Genomic DNA, 16,236 nt, shown 5'->3' on the forward strand with positions numbered 1-16,236 from the left:
ACCCTGGAGAAGGGTAGTCAATTGGAACACGAGGAACCATCTACCAACAAGTCAGGGAAGATGCCGAGTATCCTCAGTGAAAAGTGAAGTGATTGGTTTGCAGTCAGAACTTGCATGTAAATGAACAGTTAAATGGGGTTGTGAAAATTCCCTCTAGCTCCCTGCTTAATCAAAGCAGGACTTAGAACAAGTTGTTTATTCTCCAGAGGGATTTATACATTATAAATTACCAAACATGGTTTCATTGTATTTTTATTAGTGTATGTTAATTGTATAAACCCACAGGCTTCTTTATGACATTTTCACACACATACATACACATACACACATACGTGTGTATATCTCTTGTGTGTGTGTGTGTGTGTGTGTGTATGTAGTTGTTGCTTTGCTCCTGTATACCTTCCCATACCTACACTAATTCCCATTGTCTCTCTACTGGTCCATAGTTTTATTCTAGGTAAGGCTTCACATTGTGGCAAGAGGATGAATGCTGTGGAGTAGACACACAGGGGTTCAGGTTCCTTTTAGCGTGTATTGTCAGAGCTGTCTGGCACACTGTCCCTCCTGTGTGTGTGAGATTCAGAGGCTTTATACACAGCAAGTACAGACACAAATAGAGACAAATCCTCACTGAACACAGGGCCCTGTCTGCAGTGTTTGCATGCTGAACCAATGATGTCCCTTGCATTGCTACTTCTCCTTTATTAACAATAGATTTAAGTAACCCAAACAAGCTATTTCTATGACTCAGGGGCCCTTCGGCTGGTATGGCGTTCTTGGTCTTACAACGCAAGGGCGGCCATGGTGAGGGTAATGCCCTTTGCCTCAGTGACTCCACTGGAAGGGGATCATCCCATAGTAAAATCTTTAAAACTGTACAAAGGCACACACATCTTGTTGTGATATAGTCTAAAAACATCATCGGAACCTTCATGTTTCAAATTAAGGCAAGGGTGAGTACAGATATGTCTACACGTGAGTCTGAGTCAGTGTGTTCCAAGAAAGAAGGAAGCAGATCTAGAAAAGTTAATAAAGATAGCATAGATATGATATAGGATATATATGCAAATAGCTCCATCCAGATTTATTTAAGAATATTATTTTATTTGTATAAACATTCATTTTAAATAGTTATGTATGTGCAGGTATATAAAGAGCCTAGTTCAAATACAGATGTGTCTGTACCTGTGCTTTTGCACTCATTTGAGCGTGCACAGGCAAGTTGGTGAGGACATCTGGCACATCTCTATGTGTTCCCTGGAGACTCCTCCCTCAGAGGGATGGGAACAAAGGTCCTCACTGGCAGAGGAAAGTCAGAACCATTTGACTCGGTCCCTTCCCATTGCCTCCGTTTCTCAGTATTACTCTTACTTATCCTAAAAATCTTCTTCATCTTGCAGATAAGAAAATTTACGGTAATTAAATTAGCACCCAGGTTTCTTGATACGCACACCCAGGATGCATCTACAAACAGACCAGGGACAACATATCCTTCACCAGTACCATTGATGGAAGCATCCATTCCTGTCTAAGTCCAGGCCGGGGTAGATATTCCATATCTGGTCTGAACAACGGACTAAGGAGTTTAACTTCCACACCACTAGAAATGACAGCTATGTGAGAGTCTGCTATGCAACTCTCATCCAGTAAAAGGCGGTAGGGTTAAAACTCATGGAACAGGCTTACTTAGACTTATTTCTCTAGCATTCAATTTCAAACACAGCCAAGGAGTAAAGAAACGAACCATAAAATAAACAGGTATCGTCTCTAAATAATATCAAGCATTTTAAAATCCCACTGTCTAATGAGATTGAGAGTTCTTGCCCAACCTACAGGCCCACAAGATGAGTTGATAAGACACACTTCCCCATGTTTCTGGCCTAAAACGGATTGAAATGTAAACCAGAGCTCAGAGTCTGGTAGAGAGCAATAGTCAACACGCTAATCTCCTTTCCACTTTATTTTGAATATTATCAACTAGTTTTAAAACTAATTAAAGTGATTTTGATAACATAGAAAAATTATTTGAAAAAAATACATGATGAGCTTGTATTTCATCGGCTGCACTGCAAACTTTGTTTCAAAACAGTGGCAGAAAATTTACATTTTAAATCCTATCTTCAGCGGAGTCTTTCTCTCAGTTGAAACAAATAATAGGGAACATTTGACAGGGAATTTTTAAGAGACAGTTACCTTTCCATATGAATCGTGTGGGGCTGATAAGGTTGGAAGGAGGTGAGGAAATGGCTCCCATGGAAGACCCCATCAGGCCTCACCATTCGATAAACCCCACCCTTGCCTGGGCTCTCACAGTCTACCCTCCCCCAGATTTGGCCGTTGGACCATTTCTAGGAAGCATGTGGTATTCTCCTATGGTCAAAGGAAGCTTAAGTCCTCAGGAATTGCAGTGGACATGCTAAGCAGAAAATGAAACCAGAAGTCAAAGGTCAGGGGTGAACTTCGGGTGGCAGAGATGCTTTCGTGAGTCGCCTGTGTAGAGGTGGCAATCAGACACAAACACCTAGCAGGTGGCAGAGAGGGCCTGGAGGCTGAGCTCTGCAGTCTCTGAAGACAGGCCATAGGGCAGGCAGCTGACTGTCTGTCGGGCTGGGGGGCAGGGAACCCCGGGCTTTCTCAAAGTCTGGCTCTGTTTGTTTGTTTTCTGTTTTCATTTGTTCTTTGAGAATTTCCTACAATCTATTTGATCACATCCCCGAACTCCTTGCAGATCCTCCCTCGTCCCCTAATCATTCAATTTCATGCCCTTTCTCTCTCTTAACACAGACACACAGACACACAGACACACACACACACACACACACACACACACACACACACACACACACATACCTCAAACCATAGAGTTCTTAAGCATGGGGCCCTTCCTGGAGGGTGGTTGATGTCGTCAATGACACTCTGTAGAGTAAAACCGATTTTCCCTCTCCAGAAGCTATCAATAGTGAATCTCTTCTTGGCTAGGGGTGAGATTTTGTGCCCACTCTTTGCCCGGCGGAGATTCTGTCTAGCTTGAATTTGTACAGATCTTATGCGTGCTGTCATAGTCTCTGTGAATTCATGTGAACCTACCCTAATTTTTATGGAAGAGACACTTTCCTTGAAGTCATCCATCACCTCTGGCTCTTACGATTTCTGTCTCCTCCTCTGTGTGGATCCCCAGCTTTGAGGAGACTCCAGAGCATGATATAGACATCCCATCAAGGACTGAGCACTCAAGTCTCCCACTTTCTATACATGGTTCAGCTACTGGACTCTGTGTTAGTTACTGTCTACTGCAAGAAGAAGCTTATCAGATGGGAGCCAAGCAATGTCCCTGTGTATGGGTATGACAATAGGCCATTAAGGGTTGTTTTATTGCTATGTTCACTTAGCAGAGCCACAGCAGTAGGTTTTCCCTTAGGGCTCATGACCTATCTAGTCTCAGATTCTTGGCCTCATTAATAGTGTCAGGTATTGGTTTGATCTCATGGATTTTCCACCTGGCTTTGCTCTGCTAAGCCATTGGCTGAAACAGCTTTATTCATCAACCAATAAAAGCAACACATATGCAGAAGGACATCCCACAGCACAGAGGCCTTCTGCCCTCTGCACTCCTGAGAACTAGATGGCTTCTAGAGGGAATTCTTCAGTATTGTGCAAGGAATGCTGTGTTTGGGCAAAAAGCACAGCCCAATTACAGAAAGTTCTGCAGTTCTACACAGCAAGGTGCTCTGTACAAGTTCGCAAGTTGTGTGGAGCACCTTGTAAGATTGCACAGGAAGCCCTGCAGCTACATGGGAAGTTCTGCAGTGCCGTGGGAAATTCTCCAACTACAGGGTAAGTTCTCCAATGACACAGGACATTCTGAAACAACATAAGAAGGTCTACAGCTAGGTAGAAAGTAGTGTAGTACTGTAGAGAAAGTCCCAAAGCTAGCTGGGAAGTCCTGCATTGTTGTGCAGGAAGTTAACTACCTGGGAGGTTCTGCAGTGTTGTATGGGAAGTCATGTAGTGCTATGCAGAAGGCTGTGCGATCCTGTGAGGATTTTCCTTAGGCAGACCTGTAACAATGTGTGAACGCTTTTCAGTGCTAAACGTCAACTTCCAAAGCTTCCTAGGTAGTTCCGCATTGTTGTACAGGAAGTTCCACAGCTACCTAGGAAATTCTGCAGTGTTATACAGGAAGTTCTACAGTTGTCTAGGAAATTCTGCAGTGCTGTACAGGAAGTTCTACAGTTATCTAGGAAGCTCAACATTGTTATACAGGAAGTGCTACATTGTTGTACAGGAAGTGCTATAGTTATCTAGGAAGTTCTGCATTGTACAGGAAATTCTAAAGTTATTCAGGAAGTTCTACACTGTTGTACAGAAAGTGCTACAGTTATCTAAGAAGTGCTACATTGTTGTACAGGAAGTGCTACAGTTATCTAGGAAGTTCTACATTGTACAGGAAGTTCTAAAGTTATCCAGGAAGTTCTACATTGTTGTACAGGAAGTGCTACAGTTATCTAGGAAGTCCTGCATTGTTGTACAGGAAGTGCTACAGTTATCTAGAAAATTCTACTTTGTTGTTCAGGAAGCGCTATAATTATCAAGGATGTCCTACATTGCTGTACAGGAAGTTACGCTATACTGTTCTGGAAGTTTTCCAACATATAGGAAGTCCTATACAGAGTATTCTACAGTGTTGTGCAATATGTCTAGAGCATTTTACTGCATCTAACCCTAACCCCACTGTGACCTAGACCTCACCCTTTACGAAAGAGACAGGCCCAGACAAGCTATCCCACATAGGAAATATACAGGGGCACCTGCCAGGGATCTCTGCATCCTCAGGCCACACAGTGTCTAACTTCGGGCATAGCACAAAACACGGGTCTGCCAACATCTAAATGAGGTGATGAATCTGCAGAGGCTTGAAGAAAGAAAGGGCTGCCTGTGCTTCATGGGCCAAATCCAAGATCTGTGTGTGTTCAATGTATTATTTGGGGCATAGCAATGACCACAACTATAAGAGCCCAGCATAGTTAGACCATAGCTAGGTGAGCACTGTCTATGATACCAGTGATCTGCGGCTATTAAGAATGAGGGGGACGATCAGAACTGAGGAGGGAAAAGGCAGACATCTGAATTGAGGCTGCAACAGAACACCTAATCAACACTGATCCCAGCTGTGTGACTTATGTAGTACACACACACACACACACACACACACACACACACACACACATACACATCTTGTAACATGGCAACTATGGGGTTAAAATCTAAATCTGTGGACACTGAACTAGGCAATGGATATGAGAGTGTTCTTAGTAAATTATACGCACTTGTTTATATAATGCTTAGGACTGTAAATCATATAGGTTTAATAATTCTTCATGCTTCCTATTCACAAGAGCAGCACTGGAGATCACAAATCAGGTTTGTTTCTCAGCATCATACGTGCTCCTAAGTGACGAGCTGGTCTGTTAGAGAGGAAGTCCCTAAGGTATGATCACCAGCGCAGGACTCCAGGACGTTGACACAGGAGGTCTAAGAACAATAATTTGTATCAGAATTTGGCAAGTCTGTTGTTTTTCTAGAATAAAATCTATGCACCCATATAAATGCTTCTCCTTTTTCAATGTCATCCAGACATCTGGCAAAGTCTCCTGAGGGGAGGGGTGGAGAATAACAATAAACAAACAAACAAATAAATAAATAAAAAACAAACAAACAAACAAATAAATGGATGAATAAATAGGAGAGCTGACCAGGGAACCTTCTTTCTTTTCTTTCTTCCACTGGCTTTGCAGTTGGTCTCTTCTGGCTAATTATGAGGCCTCAGCAGTGGCTGTCCGAGCTCTCCTGCAATGTTTTATACTTTGTAACAAAAGAGGCCTCAACTGTGGAAATCACCAGTGCCACCCAAAGGTCTGCTCATTATTACATGGTACAAATGCCACAGAGCTGTCAGCCTTAAAGCTGTGGTGTTTTCGGTCTTGAAAAGACACAGGCCCCCAAATTGCTGTTAACCGATGGCAGCAGCCGAGCACAGAGGCAGCAGATATTTTTGGAAAAATACATTTATTCTTGCTTCAAAGTAAAATTCAGTAGTAACAATTAACGAGAAAGACTCATCTTAAAAGCAACATTTTGAAAAGGGATTCTGCGTTATGACCTTGAAAAAAATTGTGATGAGTGGTATGCAAAGTGGTATGCAAAGTATTCAAAATGCTCACATTTATACCTTTAAAAATTGCTAAAAAATAAGTATGGAAATTTAAAATTACCAAAAGTTAAGTTGAAGCCTATAGTTGTGATTCCATTTGTTATAAGCATAGAGGTTGCTGGTTAGATTGATCAATTGACACACACACACGTGTGTGTGTGTATGTGTGTGTTTGTGTGTGTGTATAGGCATGTATGTATGTATGTATGTATGTATATAATACATATACAATCTTAATGTATGATTAATTTACCATGGAATTTCAGAAGAGTAGAAGCTGTCCACCTACATTTCAGTAACACTGAGGACAACTTATAGACAGACATGAAAAGCAAACTTCTTGGCTTAGTTACTGTATCCAGAGCAGAGACCTACTCCTATTTGAGAAGAATGTGTCTTTGTGTGCTGTCTCTCCGACTGTGACAGGTCTCAAAATCAAATGTCAATATAAATTGTTCTTAGAGATTGAAATCACTCTTCCTAGAATTTCAGACACAATTTTTGAAAATAATGTCATATTTGAAGATCGTTCTTTCATTTTAGCAACTTTCTTCCTATACTTTGAAAGAGAAAAGATCTGATACATTCATAAACTTAGTGGGGGATAAAACTGAGGCTCAGGGAGTGACTTTGTTTCCCTTGGAGGGATGCTGGAATCATAGCTGCTGGGATGATGTAGCGTACCCCGAGTGTGGAGTAAGGATGTAACAGGACAGGAGGCCCGCTGCTCGGTTGGGCTAGGGTAGGCGCTTTCCCTGCTCTCTCCCCACACAAGCATAACATAAACATGTTTCACTGGAGTGTGCGTGTGTGTGTGTGTGTTGCTGGAACTTGAACTCAGGGCCTCGTACATACTAGGGAAGTGTTAGCCGTGTGTCCAGCCACAGGAGCACCGAACAGCCTATTTAAGTACGTGCAGAGCTTGGGTTCAAGTCTTCTTGACAAATTAAGTAATTAGCTGATCATGTGCTTTGAGTATATTTTTAAGACATCACATGCATAGTGTCTGACACTGCAGAATGGTAGAAGTCTGGCCTGTGTCTATGGTATGGCTCCATGAATTCCACACCCAACACTAATAAAAAGGAAGGGAGGGAGGGAAGAAAAGGGAAGGGAAGGGAAGGGAAGGGAAGGGAAGGAAAGGGAAAGAAAGGAAAGGAAAGGAAAGGAAAGGAAAGGAAAGGAAAGGAAAGGAAAGGAAAGGAAAGATTGGCCTAGGTACACTTAGGCAATCAATTTAATATAATATTTCAAAATGTTTTTCTTTTCATAAAGCACAGTGAAGAGCCAAAACTCCTTCAAATCCCTGGCTTGAGTTGTGGGAGAACAGACCTCGTTTTATGTGGGTTTATAAATATAATTTGAGTGCATAATAACATATAATCTACATTGCTTTACAACTGGCTCTGTGTGTTCAGTCCATTGAGAACCACCGCTCCTGGGGAAATGCAAGGCTCGCTTGCTGTAAGCGTCTGGTCACCCCATCTTGCAAACTCTCCACAGCATCCCTAGTGCTACCCGGGTTCCTGCCTAACGACACCCCACCTAATCCGTGTTGTTGGTTCTTTGACACTGACCTCACTACTACCGGCTCTTCCTTCCAGGCACTGAAGGAGATGAACCTAATACCTTTGATTTCACTGTGCTGTGCAACACAGTCTTCTCCTTTTAGGAACACCAAACTGCTCCTCACTTTAAATCCAGAACAACAAAGGGATAACAACATGAGCACGTGCCTTAGATAGATTGCGAGATGGACACTCGTCTGCAGTACAAAGAGGAGTTGACAAATCTGAAGTATGGAAATGTACACATTACAGGGGATTATGTTAGTGGCCTAGGGAGAGTGGACTGTAGAAACGCCATATTGCAAGTGAGTTAGCTGCACTGAATTTACTTAAAGGGACTGTGCACTATTCTAGACATGATGCTAGAAACAAGGATAGAAAGATTCACAGACATGGTCTCACCCTTGAGTGAATTACAAGTAAGGACGAAGTATGGACTCATGGAGCTTGTGGACTCTGGCCTCCTACAGGAGCATCCCCTTCCACTTAGTGTGTACACAGCAGCCTGGATGCCATGCAGGAAGTTTCTACTAGACTGGATTTTGAAGGATGGCTAAGACTTCATTAGGTAAACAGAGAACAAAATTAGAAACCTGTGCTGTCCCTGAAAAGGGCACTTAGCTGGGAGCTAAGAATTATTTTTTTTTTCACACAGTAAAAGGAGAGCAAAAGCTAACCTAACAAGAAAATCTGTTTTCATATGGTGAATTTTCCTGTGTCTCTTTATAGGAATTTTATTTTATCAATTAGTTTCCAATAGAAAAACCTTGCTGTTGTAGTGATGTCTAGGTACCATTAAACATGAGACTTGGAAGGACATGTTAGGGACATTTTGTCATTAGCAATAAATTTTAATGTAAGGACTTGTCTAAAATGCCATTAAAAAGAAACTTTAAAAGCCTAACAACAAGGCGGGGGATTAGTTCAATGGTAGAGCTCTTATGTAACATAGGTTATAGGTTCAATTTCTACCACCACAAAAAAATACAACAAAAATAAGTCAATTGCTAATCAAAAAATAGTAGCAATAAGACATTGAAGGCTGTAAAATGATAGCTTTGATAATAGGTAAAATACTGAGCTTGTCAGGAGGGCCATTACCCCTGGTTTTCTGGGACCTCTGAGATGGGCAGGCTCTCTGATAACCCACGAGTCCATTCGCAATGGTGTCATGTTAAATCCAACCCCATACCTCTCGGCTTCTGTGTCAGAAGTTTTTAAAATTTCAGTTTGTTTTGTCCCTTTGTTAGCTGGCAGGGTAGCGCTCAGGTTCTATGCGAACCATTTCACTTTAGGTCACTGTTTATAGAACAGGTTGTTTCCGGTCTAAACCTGCCCCGTTCAACTGTGGCCTCATTTTGATGTGCTGGGCAACCCTTTTCCTACATTATTCAGGTCAAGAACTGCAGGTTTGCTGAACAACACCAGAGCTGTCTAGGTAGGTACTGAGGGCTGCCTTACTTTCAAAACATGGTGGGATTGGGGAAACTTCCTCTTTAGAAGAAGTGTCATTATACAATAGGAAGAGCCTGCCTAAGAAGTCTCACTTCCTCTGTGATTCAGCTCTATGGTCTGGTGAACGGAGTGTGGTTGGCCACTCTGGAGTTCCTGAGCAGGAAATCATGGCAGCTACACTATAGAGGAATTTGTGGGTGTGGTAAAGTTAATGATGTAGTGATGGGAATTAGGTCTTAGATTGTAGGGGAGGCCCAATGGAGTGCAGGAGTCCTCGTATGGCAGAGGCAGAAGGACATTCTCAAGGAAGGATCTGCAGTCATGGAAACAAATTGAAGTGCTGTGTGGAAAGGCAAGGGTCGAGGCTCTCTCCTGAGCCTTTACAGGAAGGCAGCCTTGCCAGCACTCCAGTTCTTTGGACTTTTGCCTTCCAGAGTTGTCAGATAAGAAATGCATGCTGGCTTCTACCACAGAACCAGTTTGTTATAGGAATTCTATGGTCTTAAGAAGCCATGGACATCCAGGATGGGTCTGTACCATGTATTTAAGTTGGTGATGAAGCTAGCTCATGGCACCTCCAGAGGGAGCAAATGCCAGATGTGTAGAAACACCTTGTGAACAGTTAAGATCAACACAGAGGTCAGAGACTTATCTAGAAGACATATGTCTGGGAAGGGGCAGTACCATGCTATGGTTTCCTGGTGAGGTGCTCCCTCTCCCAAATCCTCAAGCTTGTACGGTTGAGTTCTGAGTAAATATGAGGATCACACTGAGTTTTTGTACTTGTCTTGTTTGCTGAAGTCCTTTCAAATGGGCCTTGGTATGTTTCCCCCTCTCTGGAAGAAGCAAAAAGCTTGTTTGTATACTTTCTTCTTCTGTACCCAAGGAAGGAAGTGACCTGCAGGTGATTTTCCCTGGCAGCTAGTTCCTGGAAGAGAAGACAGTGAGGTGCTTTAAAGAAAGAAGAGTTGGAGTACAATGGATATTCTAAGCAAACAAGGCCGAGTATGAGCAGGACTCTGCCCCACCCACTTATAATCAGTCATGCTAAACTAAGGGCATCTGTTGTTCACCACAGTAAAGCAAAGCACATCCCTGGATCCTAGGAGTTGTAGGACAGGGGGCAGCGTTGCCCTGCACAGCCGCTTTGGGACTCTGCCATGGACTCCACCATCTTCCTCTGCCTCGGTGAATGGATGGTGATGAAGGCTTACGGACAAACGTTACTCAGGAACCAGGCACATTGTTTGTGTTTGGCAGCAAAGTCACCGTCGGCTGTTTGCCGTTATCACAAGGGGGATTCCAGAGAACAGTTTCACGAGCTAGAAATGGCAAAAGGAAGTCCCTGCCCCAGCTTGTGATGGACATCATCTTTTTAAAAACGCTTATCTTTAGAACTTGACATTTGCAAATATTTCCCATCAGAAAGTGTATTTGCTTTTTCCAAGACAAGCATTGTTATGATAAAGCAGATCCTTGCTACTTTATGATCAGGGACAACATTGTCAAGATCTCATTGTCTGGTCCCCTCCCACTGTTAACCTCTCTAAGCCTCCTCTTTCCTCAGTAAACCAATTAAATAGGCGACGAGTCTATGAAGAATAAACCTACCGTTCTCTCCAAGCTCATCTTTCACTGCTGTGGTCTGCAGCATTTTATCTTGTGTATCTGTGAGACCTTCTCCAGCTCTGTCTCTCACTGCAGATAACTCAGACTTCTGACTTCACGCACCACTTAGCTAGTAGGAGTTCTCATTTAAGTATTGAAAAATATGGTGGCCTCAGTTTCCTATCCACAAGAGCACAGTTCAGCCTAGACCACTGAGTCTCAATAGTGTCCATGATGATTACCAGGTCCACTTTGATGACCTCCTGGCCTTCAGCAAGCCTCACAACCCACAAGCTCTAGTGTCAGGTCCAGGCAACAGTATTTCCAATAATTGTACACGTGATGTCTGGTACATTTACACTGCGTTTATTTTTTCATCTTTTACTCACTACCCAGTCTCAGACTTCAGGTGTGAGCAGTATACATGAGTGTGCAAGTGCATTTATGTGTGTGGATGCATGTGTTGAGACCAGAGGACCTCAACTGTCATTCCTCAGATAACAACCACCTTGTTTTATTGAGTCTCTCATTGTCCAAGAATTCACCAAGTAGAAAAAGCTGGGTGTGCCTGTCTCTATGTTCCTAGTACTGGCACTATGAGCATGAGCCACCTTGCTTGACTGTGTGTGTGTGTGTGTGTGTGTGTGTATGTGTGTGTATGTGTTGTGTTGTGTGTTCTAGGAATCCATCAGGCTTACAAGGCAAGCATCTCCTCAGCCTCAGCTGTAGGTTCTGTAGTCAGCATTTACTTGGCTGATAATCCTTGTTGTTGTCTCCTCTCCTATGACTTTTACCTTACATTTGTTTGTTAGATTGCATGCTTCTGTTTGGCTGTACAGTCTTTCACCCTCTTTATCTATGTTGCCAGGTTAATAGCCTACACTTTAGTCCTGTTAACATTTGACATTCAAAGTAGCTCAGCTGCTTCCCAGAGCCAGAAGCATCCTAAGGCTTTGCCTACAGCCGGCTGCTGTGGTTGTGTGACTCTGGGGAGTGGGATACCTCCAAGAGCACAGAGGCTCATTGGTTACCCCTGCTTATCTCCCTTACATGCAGTAAACCTCACGAGATGTCCGTGTTAGTTGTCAGATGGTCAGCTTCCTGTTTAGTACGGAAGGTGCTCTATCCCCTCACGCTTCCCTGAGGTATACTCATCATTTCCCTTCTTACTATAAAATCTTTCATGATGATTACCCTTAGTTCAGACCTGTGGGTGCCAGTCCGTTCTTCATTATTCTTGAATCTGAAGATGCCCTTCCTTGGCTTTCATTTTGGAAGAACTTATCAGCAGGCCTTTCTGTAAACATCTTTAATGTAAAATTCCATTGTCTTCCGATGTCTACAATTTTGCTGAAAAATTAACCACAGGGATTCTGATGTTTGTAGAAGCTTTCTTCTTGGCATTTGGTTTCCATTAGTTATCGTCTTTGTGGCTCTCCCAGTTGGAATCCCAGAATATTGGGCTCGTGGAAGGATATCTTTCATTCCATTTGGAAAGTTCTTAGCCTGGGGCTCTCCAAAGTCTGCTTTGCCCCTGCTGATCTCGGGGTCCCTTGTGCATTTGCCTCCTAGCTACTGTATACTCTTTCGTGTGTTTTGCATCATTGTACCTGACTACATTTTAGTCATATGCTTATTCATGTGGGTGTGTGGGATGGTGTGAGACTGGGTGCACATCTGCCACAGGTTCATGCGGAGGTCATGGGAAAACTGCAGGTGTAAGCTCTCTCCTTCTGCCATGTGGATCCAGTGACTGAACCCAGCACCTCAGACGTAGTGATATACTCTTTTACCTGCTGAGCCATCTCAGTGGTCCCGTCTATAAACCAATCATTGTTGTTTTTCTTACCCATTCCCAATGCACTAATTTTTCCTCTGTTTCATAAGGATATTGATATTAATCCTATCTACCATGTTCCAAATTTCTATGGTTTTCAATTGTAATGATTTTACTTACTTATTTACTCATTTACTTAATTTACTCATTTACTTAATAAGGAATATGACTGTGTAGCCCAGGCTGGCCTTCAATGTGTTGTCCTTCTGCCTCTATTCTGTAAATACTAGGATTACTTTCATGTGCCGCTACATCTGTCCTCCACTTTATCTCCGAAAATGTATCATCTTGTTAGATCCATTAAGTGTTTTCATGATAACTTGATTCTTTCAGATATCCCCATAGGTCCGTTCTATTGGCTGTCACTTGAGGGGCTTTGCTCAAACCGACCTAGCTGTATGCCTGTTTTGTTTTACTTGCTTGAAAGGTGAATACCATAAAGAATATATTTTCACGTTTTTTTTTTCTGAGGTTGATGTCGTGTGACCTTACCTGGGCATATGTTTGCTTTGACACTTCTCTTGAATGTCAGGGTTAAGGATGGAGCGCCTCACTCCAAACACCTCCATTCCTCTTGTAATTAAAGCTGTGGTTCAGTTACTATGGTAACCACACTGTTTCCTGTTCTCTCTCCTACCAAAGAACAGCACTCACTGAAATCTTCTCACATTTTCCTGCAGTCCCTTCTCAGGGGGCCCTGAGCTCTGCCTAGAGGCCCTCAGCCAGGTACCTTTGTGTGACTCTCTGTTTAGACTCTGGTATCTACCAACAACTTTGTAGCAGCTCTTCTCAAGCAGGTAGCTACTGCTAAGTTCAGAGCCATCAGCCCAGGCTGCTCTCTGCCATGAGTCTTGGCTGTGCAAGCCATGGCTGCATTCTGAAGCCATCAGATAGGTAATGTGGAGATAATCTTTCTTCTTGTTCTTGTCTGAGGGGTCTTCTCCAGTAAGATCGTATGTCATTGCCTGTCCAGTCTGCCAGGGGTGGTTATGTTAGCCAGGTCTGAAGACTGTTCACTGGAGAAAACTCTTCTAGCAGTATTTCTGTTATACATCATATGGTTGAAGGCAAAGATATCACAGTAGACATGTGACCACAATGAATCCATGGATGTGCTTCTCAGAGTGCTCAGGTCTGATGAGCTGGATGCTCCTCGTGGCTGTCTAGCTTTGGGATACCTGCATGTATAGGTTTCCTGGAATTGCAGACTGACAACTGCTTCTCCCTCCCTCCCCCACATAGGCAGAGAGGGTGTTCTCCGCTGACCCCTCAAAAAGCAATCATTGCCGACACAATCCCATTGTAGCAGATGGAAGTCCAGGGCAAAGATCCTTCCCCTTCTCCCGCCCGCGTCCATGGTACTTCAAAGGGAGACATCCCTAATTCTCACTTCCAGGATAATAAAATTCTGGCGCCAAAAGTTTTCTGGCATGTTCCAAAAGAAGACCATGAATAGTAACTACAGAATGACAGCCACTGGGTGAACAATCGTATAAATGAGAACATAATTAACAAGGAAAACCGCAGATTCACAGCTAAGACCATTACTCTGGCTTAAGGAAGAAGGACATAGTAGATGCATTCTGCAGAGAGAGGACAGTAAGTCTTTTAAGCCTTGGCTGTGAAATATACCCTTGAACTGTTTTGTATTCTGAGAAATTCTGCGAGCTCAAATGTGATCCAGAGGGAGCGTGTGCTGCCTCACATTTCTGAAACCACATCCACAGATCCAAGGGTTCAAGGTATGCTGACCCGCTATCGATCTACTCAAACCTAGCACACTTCAAATCTGATAAAAATCACAGAATTCAGTAATGAGGCAGCAGAATTCTGAGGAAATATTTTTAATTCTTATTCTTTTGTCTTTTGTTTAGGAATTTATCAGGTATAAGTAACGCACCCAGGATCATACTCTAGATTGTTCTGTGAGGTATTCACCAGAGAAGACCACTCAGACACAGACTCAGACACAGGTTCAAGGCAGTGGAAAGTCTTTATTGGCTGGCCAGTGACTACACTGAGTATTCAGGACCGGAGTGAAGTCCCGAGCCTTTCTGAGGGTGGATTTTAAGCACAGAAACCGCTTACATCATGGGTTGACACACCTCATTTAGCCAGAAGCAGAACACAGAAGCCCAAAAGCACGGTTAGTACATTTAGGGGTTTCCCCAGAACTATGACTTTGATGGATTAGGCTACATCTTAGTTCTCATTTTGGTTGGTGTTTCTGCCTCTGTGCTGGGATCCAAGGCTTCAGTGGTACTTCCATCATGGTGTCAGTTGTGCTAAGATTTGGTGCGTCCTAAGGTCTGAGAGCCTGCTACATAGCCCATAGGTTCTATGAGCACACGTCAAATGGTGGACTTGTCTGGGAGCACGGGGTTGGATCTCCTTAGCAGTGGTAGTTCAGCCAAACTTATGCTCTGCTTCACATTGTGGGGGAATATTATTTTCAGCTGCATGACTTTTGTTTACGCTGCATTTTTTTTTAACTATGTGGGGCTGTGATTCGTTGACTGTCAAAAGCACCTGATGGTCCTAATAAAGATCTGAACAGCCAATAGTGAGGCAGGAGCAAGGATATGTGGGGCTGGCAGTCAGAAAGCATAAATAGAATCGAGGCCTAGAAGGAACGAGAGAACAAGGGGAAGAGGACATCAGGGGCTACCCGGCCACCCAGCCAGCCATGGATGCAGAAGCAAGAAAAGGAATAAGTCCAGAGGCAAAAGGTAATTGGGATAATTTAAGTTAAGAAAAGCTGGCAAAAGACAAGTTAAGCTAAGGCCGGGCATTCCTAAGTAAGAATAAGCCTCCATGTGTGAGTTATTTGGGAACTTGGTGGTGGGTCCCCCAAAAGTAAAAAGACTATAAAGCCAAAACAAAGTAAAAACAAACAACATTATATAGCTTTGTAGGCAGCTGAGCAAGCAGGGCTCTACAGTGAGACGTAGCAGCTAAAGAATTAGTGGTGTAAGGAGTTCTGACCAGGAGAACAAAGATTGGTACCAGCTATTACATTATCAGCATCTCCTTCCTCTCCTTTCAAGGTTATTTCTGACCATGGCTAAACTTTTTCTAATTATCCCTGGTTGATTAGCACAGAAGCAATCAATTTCTCCCAGTGCTACGCAGAAACCTCCATATCATAAAGAAGCCCAATCCTCTTTAATTCTGAAGAACCTCGGCTAAGGAATCTAACTGTGCTTCCAGATGGGACTCCGAATTTTCTAGATGTGCTTGGGCCTGTGTCTGCTTGAGCACTGGGTTTCTTCAAGTTTTTATCCCCTATAACTAAGGCAGACGTTCCAACTGTAGTGGAGTCTATCATGCCTGCCCCCACCAACAGGAGAATGAGAATAGGGATGGCTCGTTGTGCATAGGGAAGCCCAGAATCTAGATTTAAGTGGGCTCTGCCTTCTCCATTACAGATGAGCCTCTGTGGTATAACATACACAAGGATGCAAAGGAGTGGGGTCTCCTTCAATGTAAACAATGCAGAAGATGCACACTTAGTTAAGCTGTTAGTGTAAGCAAGCCAGTTAGTTTCTGGGGTCTGG

This window comes from Arvicola amphibius, chromosome 2, assembly GCF_903992535.2.
Source record: "Arvicola amphibius chromosome 2, mArvAmp1.2, whole genome shotgun sequence".
NCBI lineage: Eukaryota > Metazoa > Chordata > Mammalia > Rodentia > Cricetidae > Arvicola > Arvicola amphibius.